The following is a 15,281-nucleotide window of genomic DNA, read 5'->3' as shown; positions in this document are numbered from 1 at the left end:
CTCTGAGAGACAGGAAGGTCCGAAATAAAATCCATGGAAATGTGCGTCCAAGGCCTCTTAGGAACAGGCAAGGGCAAAAGCAACCCACTGGCACGAGAACAGCAAGGCTTAGCCCGAGCACAAACCCCACAGGACTGCACAAAGGAACGCACATCCCGCGACAAAGAAGGCCACCAAAAGGACCTGGCCACCAACTCTCTGGTACCAAAAATTCCAGGATGACCTGACAACACTGAGGAATGAACCTCGGAGATAACTCTGCTGGTCCATCTATCTGGGACAAACAGTCTCCCCGGTGGGCACCGATCAGGTCTGTCTGCCTGAAACTCCTGCAGCACACGTCGCAAATCTGGGGAAATAGCAGACACAATCACCCCTTCTCTAAGAATACCAGCCGGCTCAGAATCTCCAGGGGAGTCAGGCACAAAACTCCTAGAAAGAGCATCAGCCTTCACATTCTTCGAACCAGGCAGGTACGAGACCACAAAGTTGAAGCGAGAGAAAAACAACGACCAACGAGCCTGTCTAGGATTCAGGCGCTTGGCAGACTCAAGATAAATCAGATTCTTGTGATCAGTCAAGACCACCACACGATGCTTAGCTCCCTCGAGCCAATGTCTCCATTCCTCAAATGCCCACTTCATTGCCAACAACTCCCGATTACCAACATCATAATTCCGCTCGGCAGGCGAAAACTTTCTTGAAAAGAAAGCACATGGCCTCATCACAGAGCCATCAGAGCTTCTCTGCGACAAAACAGCTCCTGCTCCAATCTCCGAAGCATCCACCTCGACCTGGAAGGGAAGAGAGACATCTGGCTGACACAAAACTGGAGCAGAAGAAAACCGGCGCTTCGGCTCCTGAAAGGCCTCCACAGCCGCAGGAGACCAATCAGCCACATCAGAACCCTTCTTGGTCAAATCCGTCAAAGGTTTAACAACACCAGAAAAATTGGTGATGAAGCGACGGTAAAAATTAGCAAAACCCAAGAACTTCTGAAGACTCTTAACAGATGTAGGCTGAGTCCAGTCATGAATAGCCTTGACCTTATCTGGGTCCATCTCAATAGCAGAAGGAGAAAAAATGAAACCCAAAAAAGAAACCTTCTGGACTCCAAAAAGACATTTTGAGCCCTTCACAAATAAGGCATTAGCCCGCAGGACCTGAAATACCATCCTGACATGTTTCACATGGGACTCCCAATCATCAGAAAAAAACAAAATATCATCCAGATACACAATCATGAACTTATCCAGATATTCACGGAAGATGTCATGCATAAATGATTGAAACACAGAAGGAGCATTAGAGAGTCCAAAAGGCATCACCAAGTACTCGAAATGGCCTTCGGGCGTATTAAATGCTGTTTTCCATTCATCGCCCTGCTTGATACGCACAAGGTTATACGCACCACGAAGATCTATCTTGGTGAACCAACTAGAACCCCTAATCCGGGCAAACAAATCAGACAACAAAGGCAAAGGATACTGAAATTTGACCGTGATTTTATTTAGAAGGCGATAATCAATACAAGGTCTCAGCGAACCATCCTTCTTAGCCACAAAAAAGAACCCCGCACCAAGAGGAGAAGAGGACGGGCGAATAAGTCCCTTCTCAAGAGACTCCTTTATATAACTCCGCATAGCAGCATGTTCAGGCACAGATAAATTAAAAAGTCGTCCCTTAGGGAACTTACTACCAGGAATCAAATTTATAGCACAATCACAATCCCTATGAGGAGGTAGGGAACTGAGTTTGGGCTCATTAAATACATCCTGGTAGTCTGACAAAAACGCAGGGACTTCAGAAGGAGTGGAAGAAGCTATAGACACCAAAGGAGCATCATCATGAATACCCTGGCAACCCCAACTTAACACAGACATTGCTTTCCATTCCAGTACTGGATTATGAGTCTGTAACCATGGCAGAGCCAAAACTACGACATCATGCAAATTATGCAACACAAGAAAGCGAATTACCTCCTGATGCACAGGAGTCATGCACATGGTCACCTGAGTCCAGTACTGAGGTTTATTCTTGGCCAATGGTGTAGCATCAATTCCCCTCAGTGGAATAGGGAATTTTAATGGCTCCAAGACAAAACCACAGCGCTTGGCAAATGACAAATCCATTAGACTCAGGGCAGCACCCGAGTCCACAAAAGCCATAACCGGGTAGGAAGACAGGGAACAAATCAAGGTAACAGACAAAATGAACTTAGGCTGTAAAGTACCGATGGTGACAGATTTATCGATCTTTTTTGTGCGTTTAGAGCATGCTGAGATAACATGAGTAGAGTCACCACAGTAAAAACACAACCCATTTTGACGTCTATAATTTTGCCGTTCATTTCTGGTCAGAATTCTATCACATTGCATAGATTCAGGTCTCTGCTCAGAAAACACCACCAAATGGTGCGCTGGTTTGCGCTCCCGCAAACGCCGATCAATCCGAACGGCCAAAGTCATGGAATCATTCAGACTAACAGGCGTGGGGAACCCCACCATGACATCTTTAATGGCTTCAGAAAGACCTTTTCTGAAATTTGCAGCCAGAGCACACTCATTCCATTGAGTAAGCACCGACCACTTCCGAAATTTCTGACAATACACCTCTACTTCATCTTTACCCTGAGAGAGAGCCAACAAGGCCTTTTCTGCCTGGCTCTCAAGATTAGGTTCCTCATAGAGCATTCCAAGTGCCAGAAAAAAACGCATCCACATTAAGCAATGCAGGATCTCCTGGCGCCAATGCGAAGGCCCAATCCTGAGGGTCGCCACACAAGAAGGTAATAACAATTTTAACCTGCTGAGCGGAATCACCAGAGGAACGAGGTTTCAAAGAGAGAAACAACTTACAATTGTTCTTAAAATTCAGAAACTTAGATCTATCTCCAGAAAATAACTCAGGAATAGGTATTGATGAAGCAGTGAGCGAAACAGCGTTGGAGTGGTGTGTGCAGGGCAGTGGTACTCCTAACTGGTCAGTATTCATAATATATTTTGGCACATTTGGCAGCGCTTTTACTGGGTAATATATAATTATTTGTTTTTTGTTTTTGGCTCACAACTTTTGTGGACACACTGGTTGTTTTGTATGCAATTTATTTTTTATTGCACTATTGCACTTTATTATGAATTGATTTATTTTGCTGCACACAATAGGTGTGTGTGTGTATATATGGATATACACACATATTATTCACAAATTTATTTAACTGATTTTTATCACATATTATATTATTAAATTATTATTTGCTGCATTATATATATTTTTATGTTTATTATACTGATCAGTTTGGACTTGCCCTGTCTTGCACATACGGGATTTTTATATATATATTTTTTATCTATCCCTAAGTAAACCTCGATTGGAGGAGATACATATTATCTATAGTTGTATGTTTTATATTCTTAATAAATAAATATCTGTTGTAGATTATACAATTTTAATAATAATAAAAATTTCCATACGTTTTGGTGATGTTTTTTGTGATTGCAATTTATTTTTAATAAAAAATATATTTTATTTAATATAATCTGGTCTGAAGGAAATTTTTTAAGGGTTCACATAGGTATTTTCGGCTCTGACATAGGACTGTGAACAACAAAATTCTGAATACTCTGTACCCTTGCAGCAAGATGATCAACACTAGAAGTCAAACTTTGAATATCCATGTCTGCAGCTGAATTCAAAGCTACACAAAGATTAAGGGGAGGAGAGAAGCTAGACAAGCTAGACACACTGCAGCAGAGGAGGAGAAAAAAAAAAACTCCAGGCTTCTCTTTATCCCGCTTCTGCAATGCATTAACACTTGGCCTGCTGTACTGTTATGATCCCAGTGGCAGAGGATCCGAAAACCAGACCAGCTAAGTACTAAACAATAGACCAGCTCTGGGAGGTGGTAACTGGACTGACTGCATACCTGATCCTAACCACACACAACTATAGGTAGCCGTGGAACGTTCCTAAAATCCTAGACGTCTCGTCACGGCCTGAGAAACTGACTACTCCTAGAGAGAAAGCAAGACCTCCCTTGCCTCAGGGAAATGACCCCAAAGATATAGAAAGCCCCCCACAGATAATAACGGTGAGTTAAGGGGAAAGTACAAACACAGAGATGAATCAGCTTTAGCAAAGGAGGCCCGCTAATACTAGATAGCAGAAAATAGAAAGGGATCTATGCGGTCAGTAAAAAACCCTCTAAAAATCCATTCAGACAATGCGCAAGTCCCTCACACCAACTAACGGTGTGAGGGGAGCAAGTCTGAACCCCAGAGCTACCAGCAAGCAGAAAATCACATGTTAGCAAGCTGGATTAAATTCATCATACACAGAACACATATTGATAACTGATGAGAAAGAAACTGAAAAGCAAAACTTAGCTTGTCTTGGAAAGACTGAGACCAAACGTAGTCAGATGAAATCAGAATGGGTCTGAACACATAGACAGCAGGCAACAAGTGAAGTTGCAGCTGAGCTAAATAGAAAACCTCACTGGTGGATAACGAGGCAGCTGATCCGGCCACAAACCCACAGGAGAACAAACAAAACCACCAGAGGGAGCCCAAAGACAACACTCACACAGTACCAGTTGTGACCACAAGAGGGAGCCTGCTAACAGAGTTCACAACAGTTCTCCCTCCATTCCAAGCCCTGATGTGCGCCCAAACAGTAGTTTACCCCCACATATGGGGTACCAGCATACTCAGGACAAACTGTGCAACAACTATTGGGGTACAATTTCTCCTGTTACCCTTGCAAAAATAAAAAATTGCGACCTAAAACAATTTTTGAGAAAAGAAAAATTATTTTTTATTTTTATGGCTCTGCGTTATAAACTTCTGTGAAGCACTTGGGGGTTCAAAGTGCTCACCACACATCTGGATAAGTTCCTTGGGGGGTCTAGTTCCCAAAATGGGGTCACTTGTGGGGGGTTTCTACTGTTTAGGCAGATCAGGGGCTCTGCAAATGCAACGTGACGCCCGCAGACCATTCCATCAAAGTCTGCATTTCTAAACGTCACTACTTCCCTTCCAAGCCCCGACGTGTGCCCAAGCAGTGGTTTACCCCCTCATATGGGGTATCAGTGTACTCAGAACAAACTGGGCAGCAAATATAGGGGTCTAATTTCTCCTGTTACCCTTGTGAAAATAAAAAAATACTTACTAAAACATAATTTTTGAGGAAAGAAAAATGATTTTTTATTTTCACGGCTCTGCATTGTAAACTTCTGTGAAGCACTTGGGGGTTCAAAGTGCTCACCACATGTCTAGATAAGTTCCTTGGGGGGTCTAGTTTCCAAAATGGGGTCACTTGTTGGGGGTTTCTACTGTTTAGGCACATCAGGGGCTCTGCAAACACAACGTGATGCCCGCAGACCATTCCATCAAAGTCTGCATTTCAAAACATCACTACTTCCCTTCTGAGCCCCAAAGTGTGCCCAAACAGTGGTTTACCCCCCACAGGTGGGGTACCATCATACTCAGGACAAACTGGGAAGCAACTATTGGGGTCTAATTTCTCCTGATACCCTTGTGAAAAATTGCTTGCTGAAACATAATTTTTGAGGAAAGAAAAATGATTTTTTATTTTTACGGCCCTGCGTTATAAACTTCTGTGAAGCACTTTGGGGTTTAAAGTGGTCATCGCACATCTAGATTAGTTCCATGGGAGGTCTAGTTTCCAAAATGGGGTCACATGTGGGGGAGCTCCAATGTTTAGGCACACAGGGGCTCTCCAACACGACATGGTGTCCGCTAACGATTGGAGCTAATTTTTCATTCAAAAAGTCAAATGGCGCTCCTTCCCTTCCAAGCCCTGCCGTATTCCCAAACAGTGGTTTACCCCCACATGTGAGGTATCAGTGTACTCAGGAGAAATTGCCCAATAAATTTTAGGATCCATTTTATCATGTTGCCCATGTGGAAATGAACAAATTGAGGCTAAAAGAAATTTTATGTGAAAAAAAGTACTTTTCATTTTTACGGATCAATTTGTGAATCACCTGGGGGTTCAAAGTGCTCACTATGCATCTAGATAAGCTCCTTGGGGGGGTCTAGTTTCCAAAATGGGGTCACTTGTGGGGGAACTCCAATGTTTAGGCACACAGGGGCTCTCCAAACGCGACATGGTGTCCGCTAAAGATTGGAGCCAATTTTTAATTGAAAAAGTCAAATGGCGCTCCTTCCCTTCCGAGCCCTGTTGTGCGCCCAAACAGTGGTTCCCCCATATGGGATATCAGTGTACTCAGGACATATTGTACAATAACTTTTGGGCTCTAGTTTCTCTTTTTACCCTTGGGAAAATAACAAAATTGTTGCTAAAAGATCATTTTTGTGACTAAAAAGTTAAATGTTCATTTTTTCCTTCCATGTTGCTTCTGCTGCCGTGAAGCACCTGAAGGGTTAATAAACTTTTTGAAGGTGGTTTTGAGCACCTTGAGGGGTGCAGTTTTTAGAATGGTGTCACTTTTGGGTATTTTCAGCCATATAGACCCTTCAAACTGACTTCAAATGTGAGGTGGTCCCTAAAAAAATGGTTTTGTAAATTTCATTGTAAAAATGAGAAATCGCTGGTCAAATTTTAACCCTTATAACTTCCTAGCAAAAAAAAATTTGTTTCCAAAATTGTGCTGATGTAAAGTAGAAATGTGGGTAATGTTATTTATTAACTATTTTGTGTCACATAACTCTCTCGTTTAGCAGAATAAAAATTCAAAATTTAAAAATTGCGAAATTTACAAATTTGTCGCTAAATTTCCATTTTTTTTTCACAAATAAATGCAAAAATTATCGACCTAAATATACCACTAACATGAAGCCTAATATGTCACAAAAAAACAATCTCAGAACTGCTAGGATCCGTTGAAGCATTCCTGAGTTATTACCTCATAAAGGGACACTGGTCAGAATTGAAAAAAACGGCCGGGTCATTAAGGTCAAAATAGACTGGGTCATGAAGGAGTTAAATGCTTCGTATTCTTCCCTCTTTTTGGAATTGTTAATGATTGTGCTTTGAGAATCTAATTTTTCAAGATTTCCCATCCTTCCTGGAATTTTTTGTCCTCAAGGATGTCCAGCCATTGGATCCTTCCGATTCTTTTTCTGAGTCCCTTAAAAGCTGCGTTTCTGAAATCTAACCTTGAAGTCTGAGTCTTCATAGGTCTTCCTCCTCTAGTTATCCAAAATTCTAAAATATCATAGTTGCCACCTCCTAGGATACCAGCCACTCTTACCTCCTCAACCATTTCCTCCCTGTTTATAAGGATTAGATCCAAGGTAGCAGATCCCCTTTTTTTCTCCCCTACCTTTTGGAAGATAAATTTGTCAGCAAGATAGGATAAGAATTTGCTTGACCTGTTAGTTTTTCCTGAGAGAGATTCCCAACAAATATCTGGATAGTTGAAATCTCCCATGACCACTATGTCATATTTTTGGGAGAACTTGGCCATTTGATGCATAAAGAGTTCATCCATATCTTCAGCTTGCACAGGAGGCCTGTAGTAAAGGCCTACAATGGTGTCCTTTCCATTGTTCTGTCCTTGTATTCTTACCCAAGCAAGTTTCCTCAGAACTCCCAGTCTCTGAAGCTTCAATCTCTGTATAGATATACGTTTTTATAACATACAATGTGACACCTCCTCCTCGTTTATCAAGCCTGTTTCTTGCAAATAATTTGTATCCTTCTAGCCTTGTATTCCAATCATGTGTATCGTCAAACCAAGTTTCAGTGATTCCAATGACATCATATTTCTTCTCCTGGGTTAATAGTTCCAATTCTCCTTGTTTGTTGCCCATGCTTTGTGCATTTCCATAGAAACATTTTAGTTTGTGATTGGTTTCTCTTCTTCCAATATTTTTATTATTTAGATTTGTTTGTCTTTGTTCTTCCTTTCCACTTCTAATAGCAGAGTTCTCAAAAGTACTTCTCAGGTGTATGGCTTATTCTGGCTTTTTGCAGCGCCCCAGAGTCCTGGTCATTGCAGTATTGTTGCTCTTCCACAAGGGGGAGTGATGGAACGTCTGATGGCACTAAAGGAGCTCACCTGACCAGGTATCACAGTCACACACTACACTTCACACTCTGGCCACCAGGGGGAGCAAAAGGTTCTATGTATTAGGCCACTCCTCACACTCTGGTAAAACTGGGAGTCGGATAGGAAGTTAGGGAGAAGCTGACTGGGTTTTGCCCAGGTAACATCTAGTGAGAAGAGAGCGTGGAGAGGGCAGTGGAGCCAGACAGAGATGCAGTCCCTCCAAGATACAATGGACAACTGGCAGGGATTGATGGATCCTACAAACCTAAATACCTAATAGAGCTGCAATAAGCAGAAACACCTGCCCTGGCCTATAATCCAAAGACCACTGCACTACCACTAACAACCACCAGAGGGAGCCCAAGAGCAGAATTCACAACAGTGTCCATTAACTGATCAATATTTCTGAATTGATGCCAATTTATTTTCTTAACCTAAACCACATTTTGAAGGGTTTAAGCTTTCAAAAGAATAATTTATACAACCAAAGGATGAACTTAATGTCAGCTTATAAGCTTTTATTTACATAACATGGATAAGCAACATAACTTCTGTCAGGGAGTGTATGCTGTAGATCTGAATCCTCTGTCACTCCGGCTCTATTTTATTACAGCTTTAATATTTAGGATACCAATCAAAAGCAGTGTGTGTGGATAAGCAAGGTAGAAGTGCTATTTCAAATTTAACCTTTATTAAATGTAATTAAATATATGGAGCCCTTTAACCCCTTAGTGCCAGAGCCAATTTTTACAATTCTGACCACTGTCACTTTATGAAGTTATAACTCTGGAACACTTTAACGGATCCCGCTGATTCTGAGAATGTTTTTCCGTGACATATTGTACTTTATGTTAGTTGTAACATTCTTCAATGTTACTTGCGATTATTTATGAAAAAAATGGAAATATGGCGAACATTTTTAAAATTTAGCAATTTTCAAATTTTGAATTTTATGCCCTTAAATCAGAGAGATACACAAAATAGTTAATAAATAACATTTCCCACATGTCTAATTTACATCAGCACAATTTTGGAAACAAAATTTTTTTTGTTAGGAAGTTATAAGGGTTAAAATTTGACCAGCAATTTCTCAATTTTACAGCAAAATTTACAAAACCATTTTTTTAGGGACTATCTCACATTTAAAGTCACTTTGAGGTGTGTACATGACAGAAAATACCCAAATGTGACACCATTCTAAAAACTACACCCCTCAAGGTGCTCAAAACCACATTCAAGAAGTTTATTAACCCTTGACGTGCTTCACAGCAACTGAAACAATGTGGAAGGAAAAAATGAACATTTATCTTTTTTTGCAAACATTTTATTTCAGAACCAATTTTTTTTATTTTCACAAGTGTAAAAAGAGAAATGAACCACAAAATTTGTTGTACAATTTCTCCTGAATACGCTGATATCCCAAATGTGGGGGTAAACCACTGTTTGGGCACACAGCAGGGCTTGGAAGAGAAGGAGTTCTGTTTGACTTTTTCAATGCAGAATTGGCTGGAATGGAGATCGGACGCCATGTCGCTTTTGGAGAGCCCCTGATGTGCCTAAACAGTGGAAACCCCCACAAGTGACCCCATTTTGGAAACTAAACCCATTAAGGAACTTATCTAGATGTGTGGTGAAAACTTTGAACCCCCAAGTGCTTTACAGAAATTTATAACGTAGAGCTGTGAAAATAAAAAATCCTTTTTTGCCCTCAAAAATGATTTTTTTAGCTCGCAATTTTTTATTTTCTAGGGTAACAGGAGAAATTGGAACACAAAATTTGTTGTCCAGTGTGTCCTGAGTATGCTGATACCCCATATGTGGGGGGACCACTGTTTGGGCACACATCGGGGCTCGGAAGGGAAGTAGTTACATTTTAAAATGCAGACTTTGATGCGATGGTCTGCGGGGGTCATGTTGCACTTGCAGAGCTCCTGATGTACCTAACCAGTAGAAACCCCCCACAAGTGAACCCATTTTGGAAACTAGACCCCCCAAAGAGCTTATCTAGATGTGTGGTGAGCTCTATGAACCTCCAACTGCTTCACAGACGTTTATAATGTAGAGCCATGAAAATAAAAAATCATATTTTTTCCACAAAAATGATCTTTTCATCCCCAGATTTTTACTTTATCAAGGGTAACAGGAGAAATTGGACCCCAAAATTTATTGTCCAATTTATGTTGAGTACGCTGATACCCCATATGTGGGGGGAGACCACTGTTTGGGCGCATGGCAGAGCTCAGAAGGGAAGGCGCGCCGTTTTGGAATGCAGACTTTGATGGAATGGTCTGCGGGCGTCATGTTGCATTTGCAGAGCTCCTGATGTACCTAAACAGCAGAAACTCTCCAAGGAACTTATCTAGATGTGTGGTGAGCACTTTGAACGCCCAAGTGCTTCACAGAAATTTATAATGCAGTCGTGAAAATAAATTATTTTTTTCCCACGAAATTGATTTTTTTAGCCCCCAATTATTTATTTTCCCAAGGGTAACAGGAGAAAATGGACTCCAAAATGTGTTGTCCAATTTGATCTGAGTACGCTGATACCCCATATGTGGGGTGACCACTGTTTGGGCACACAGCAGGGCTCGGAAGGGAAGTAGTGATGTTTTAAAATGCAGACTTTGATGGAATGGTCTGCGGGTGTCATATTGCATTTTCAGAGCCCCTGCTGTACCTAAACAGAAACCCCGCCTAGTGACCCTATTTTGGAAACTAGACCCCCAAAGGAACTTATCTAGATATGTGGTGAGCATTTTGAATGCCCAAGTGCTTCACAGAAGTTTGACGCAGAGCCATGAAAATAAAAAAATCACTTTTTCCCACAAAAATGATTTTTAAGCCCTCATTTTTTGTTATTTTTGCAAGGGTAACAGGAGAAACTGGACCCCAAAAGTTGTTGTCCAATTAGTCCTGAGTACGCTGATACACGATATGTGAGGGTAAACCACTGTTTGGGCGCACGGCAGACCTCAGAAGGGAGGGAGTACCATTTGACTTTTTGAGCCCAAAATTGGCTATTGCGGTTGAAAACCCCCTGATGTACCTAAACAGTGGAAACCCCCCAATTCTAACTCCAACCGTAACCCCAACACACCCCTAAGGCTAATCCCAACCCAATCCATAACCCTAATCAAAACCCTAAACCAAAACACCCCTAACCCTAATCCCAACCCTAACCATAACCCTAATCACAACCCTAATGCCAAAACACCCCTAACCCTATTCAAATCCCTTAGCCCAACACACCCCTAATAATAATCTCAACCCTAACCTCAAACCTAAACCTAACCCTAATCCCAACCCTAACCTTAACCCTAATCCCAAACCTAACCCTAATGCCAACCCTAACCCTAATACCAACCCTAACCCTAATACCAACCCTAACCCTAATCCCAACTCTAACCCTAATTTTAGCCCCAACCCTAGCCCTAATCCTAACTTTAACGCCAACCCTAACTTTATCCCCAACCCTAACCCTAACTTTAGCACCAAACCTAACCCTAGCCCTAACCCTAATTTTAGCCCCCAACCCTAACCCTAGCCCTAACACTAACTTTAGCCCCAACCCTAACCCTAACTTTAGCACCAATCCTAACCCTAGCCCTAACCCTAACTTTAGCCCTAACCCTAACTTTAGCCCCAACCCTAGCCCTAGCCCTAACCCTAACCCTAGCCTTAACCCTAACCCTAGCCCTAACCCTAACCCCAATTGGAAAATAGAAATGCATACTTTTTTTATTTTATTTTTTCCTAACTAAGGGGTTGATAAAGGTTTTTTTTTTATTTTGATCACTGTTATAGGATCTCACAGTGACCAAAATAAAACAAGAGGAAGAATCTTCCTCTGCTGGCCTATACATCAAGGTGGGCGCACTGCGCATGCGCCCGCCATTTTCTTCCTGGAGGAAGAAGCCGGTGGCCAGGAGGGGACACAGGAGGACCCAGGGACACCAGTAAGTTTAACAGGGTCCCCGATCCCCCTATTGCTCTGTCCTCTGATGTGCGATCACATCAGAGGACAGAGAATAACACGCCATTTTTTTTTTTTCTTTTTGCGGTCACCGGTAAACGGTTAATTACCGGTGATCGCAAAACAGGGGTCGGTAAAAACCGACCCCGATCATGTTCTTTGGGGTCTCAGCTACCCCCAGCAGCTGAGACCCCAAAGATCTGCCGGGTGCTGGCCGGCGGGCGCACTGCGCATGTGCCCGCCATTTTTTGCCCGGAAAAAGATGACGGCGCCCATCGGGAGCCACAAGGAGCATCGGGGGAGACGGGTGAGTATCAGGGGGCTATCGGGGACCCTAGTTCTCTGTCCTCTGATGTGTGATCACATCGGAGGACAGAGAAATTAAATGGGAAATCGCGTTTATTGGAGGGAGGATCTAAAAAATTAGGCATTGGAAGTTAAATGAAAAAAAGAAAAAACCTGGCATTGGAGCAGAATCGCTCAATAGATTCCTTTGAGTGATCAATAAAAATAGGGATTACTATTAAACAGACTAGACAGTTCCTGCAGCTTAAATTCCAAGAACATGAGCACTAAGCTCACGTTCACATGTGTAGAAAAGAGCACATTGAGGACCCATTGGGACTTGGGCAACTCTGAAATTCCCTAGTTTTAACCTAGACTTTGCAAACTGCCCGACAGTGGAGGTAGGCACTCTAGGCGATAGAGACGGGAAATGGTTCCCCCACTTGATGACAACTGGCCCTATACAAAACTGTAGGAGACCCTCCACTAGTGAAAGGGCAAGTTATAATGTCTATAAATTAGAGATTAAAGTATACAAGAAGGGCATGGAGGGAAAGGGGCTTTCTGTGGAATTGGGTGACAACACAGGTGCAACCTAACCATATACCGTATTTTCCGCTTTGTAAGACGCACTTTATTTCCCCCAAATTTGGGGGGGAAATGGGGGTGCGTCTTACAAAGCGGATATACCGCTTACCGTTACAGGCTGGGATGAGGGGGTGTCCGCCGCCGCTGCCGCCCGCCAACGCTGTCGCCCGCCACCGCGAGTGATGCTGGAGGCTCCGGTGCTGCGGGGGGCTCTGACGACATTTTGTGATAGACCAGAGCCCCCCAGCAGTTCGTCCATGCGTTCCTGTATGACTGACTCCGGGAAAATGGCTCGGGAGATGAGATTTCAGCGCTGAGATCTCATCTCTCGAGATTCCGGCGGCCATTTTCCCGGAGTCAGTCATACAGGAACGCATGGACGAACTGCCGGGGGTCTCTGGTCTTTCACAAAATGTCGCCAGAGCCCCCTGCAGCACAGGAACCCCCCTGCAGACCCCCTCATCCCAGCCTGCAGCACAGGAGCCCCCCTGCAGCACAGGAGCCCCCTGCAGACCCCCTCATCCCAGCCTGCAGCACAGGAGCCCCCCTGCAGCACAGGAGCCCCCCTGCAGACCCCCTCATCCCAGCCTGCAGCAATGCTCTACTCCTGCCTCCGGCAATGACCCTGGGACCCTGATCCACCGCAGCCACAACCCCTGGTAAGTAATAAGACGCATGGATTATAAGACGCCCCACCAATTTATTAAAAAAAGTTTTTTCCTATTTTTCTCCTCAAAATTTGGGGTGCGTCCTATAATCCGGAGCGTCTTACAAAGCGAAAAATACGGTAATAAGGTTATAAGGTTCGGGCTACATGACTTTGTGCAATTATACCCTTACCCTTGTTAATATATTTGTATCCACCACAATGGCTAAGTGATGATCTCTATGTGACCTTATATGTGTTGTGTGTATTGTTTGTTTAAAGGGCTCCATATATTTTATTACATTTATTAAATATTAAATGTTTACATAGCACTTCTACCCTGCTTATGCACACAGTTATAATACTTATAGTACACACATACAGTACATGCAGAAAATTCAAAGAAGCCAAGGCCCAAAACCGCAGGTTCTTGGTAAATCTTAATCTTTATTCCATATTCGTTAAAACAGGATGACAAAGAAGGCAACATTTCAGACCTAATTGGCTTTTCTCAAGCCTAAACAAATACAAATACAGCTCTAAAACACAGACCACGTGGCATCACTTTAAATACACTCTTCCTCCTCCCAGAAGCTCATTCCAGTTGTCACAATGGTCTGACACATAGGATAAGCAATACTTTAAAAACAACATAGAAAGCATATATAAACACCAATTTTCACTATTTACATATTTGCTGTACAATCAGGGGCATGAGAGAATGCCACAAAACCAATGTAACTCATAATAAAGGCCATTTTATTGTAATGACAACACATATACCAGTAGATGTATGTTAAAAAGCATACCTTAAGCGCATTTATGTTCATTTACAATAGGGGAGGATGTTTTCAGAAGGTCCCTATGTGAATTAATCACACAATAATCTGGTTGATGATCAGCAGGGAATAGCAGAGGGTGACATCATCCCACAATGCTGTAGGAGTATCAAGTGATATCACATCATACATCATCCACTAGTGATCATGTGACGTTGCTGGTCAGGACTATGCAATATCCCAAGCCACACCAGCATAGTGTTCGACTGTGCAGGATATCCCGCCTACTACATGTCCATTATGTCATCATATGACGTTGGGTGCGACTATACAATATCCTAAGTTAAACCAGCACCAGGACCATAGTACTTGGCTGTGCAAGGTGTCACACCCACTGCAATACAAAATCTATGGTGTCTCCAGATCAGTGGGGGGAGCGACATAATGTCTCAAGTCTATGTAGTATGACTGACAGCTGTAAAGCATGTCACGCCAGCTCTGACATATACCCCCAATGCCAACAGATATAATACGATATATAGAGGATAATTTTAGAAAGAAAATAGATATCCTTATTTATACACATACAGAATATATATATATATATATATATATATATATATATGTGTGTATATATATATATATATATATATATATATATATATGTATATATATATATATATATGTATATACTCAAAAAATAAAGGGAACACTTAAACAACAGAATATAACTCCAAGTAAATCAAACTTCTGTGAATTCAAACTGTCCACTTAGGAAGCAACACTGACTGACAATCAATTTCACACGCTGTTGTGCAAATGGAACAGACAACAGGTGGAAATTATTGGCAATTATAAAGACACACTCAATAAAGGAGTGGTTCTGCAGGTGGGGACCACCGACCACATCTCAGTTACAATGCTTTCTGGCTGATGTTTTGGTCACTTTTGAATGTTGGTTGGTTGAATCGT

The sequence above is a fragment of the Ranitomeya variabilis genome, chromosome 3, assembly GCF_051348905.1.
Source record: "Ranitomeya variabilis isolate aRanVar5 chromosome 3, aRanVar5.hap1, whole genome shotgun sequence".
In the NCBI taxonomy this organism is placed as follows: Eukaryota; Metazoa; Chordata; class Amphibia; order Anura; family Dendrobatidae; genus Ranitomeya; species Ranitomeya variabilis.
This window is presented reverse-complemented; position numbering follows the sequence as displayed.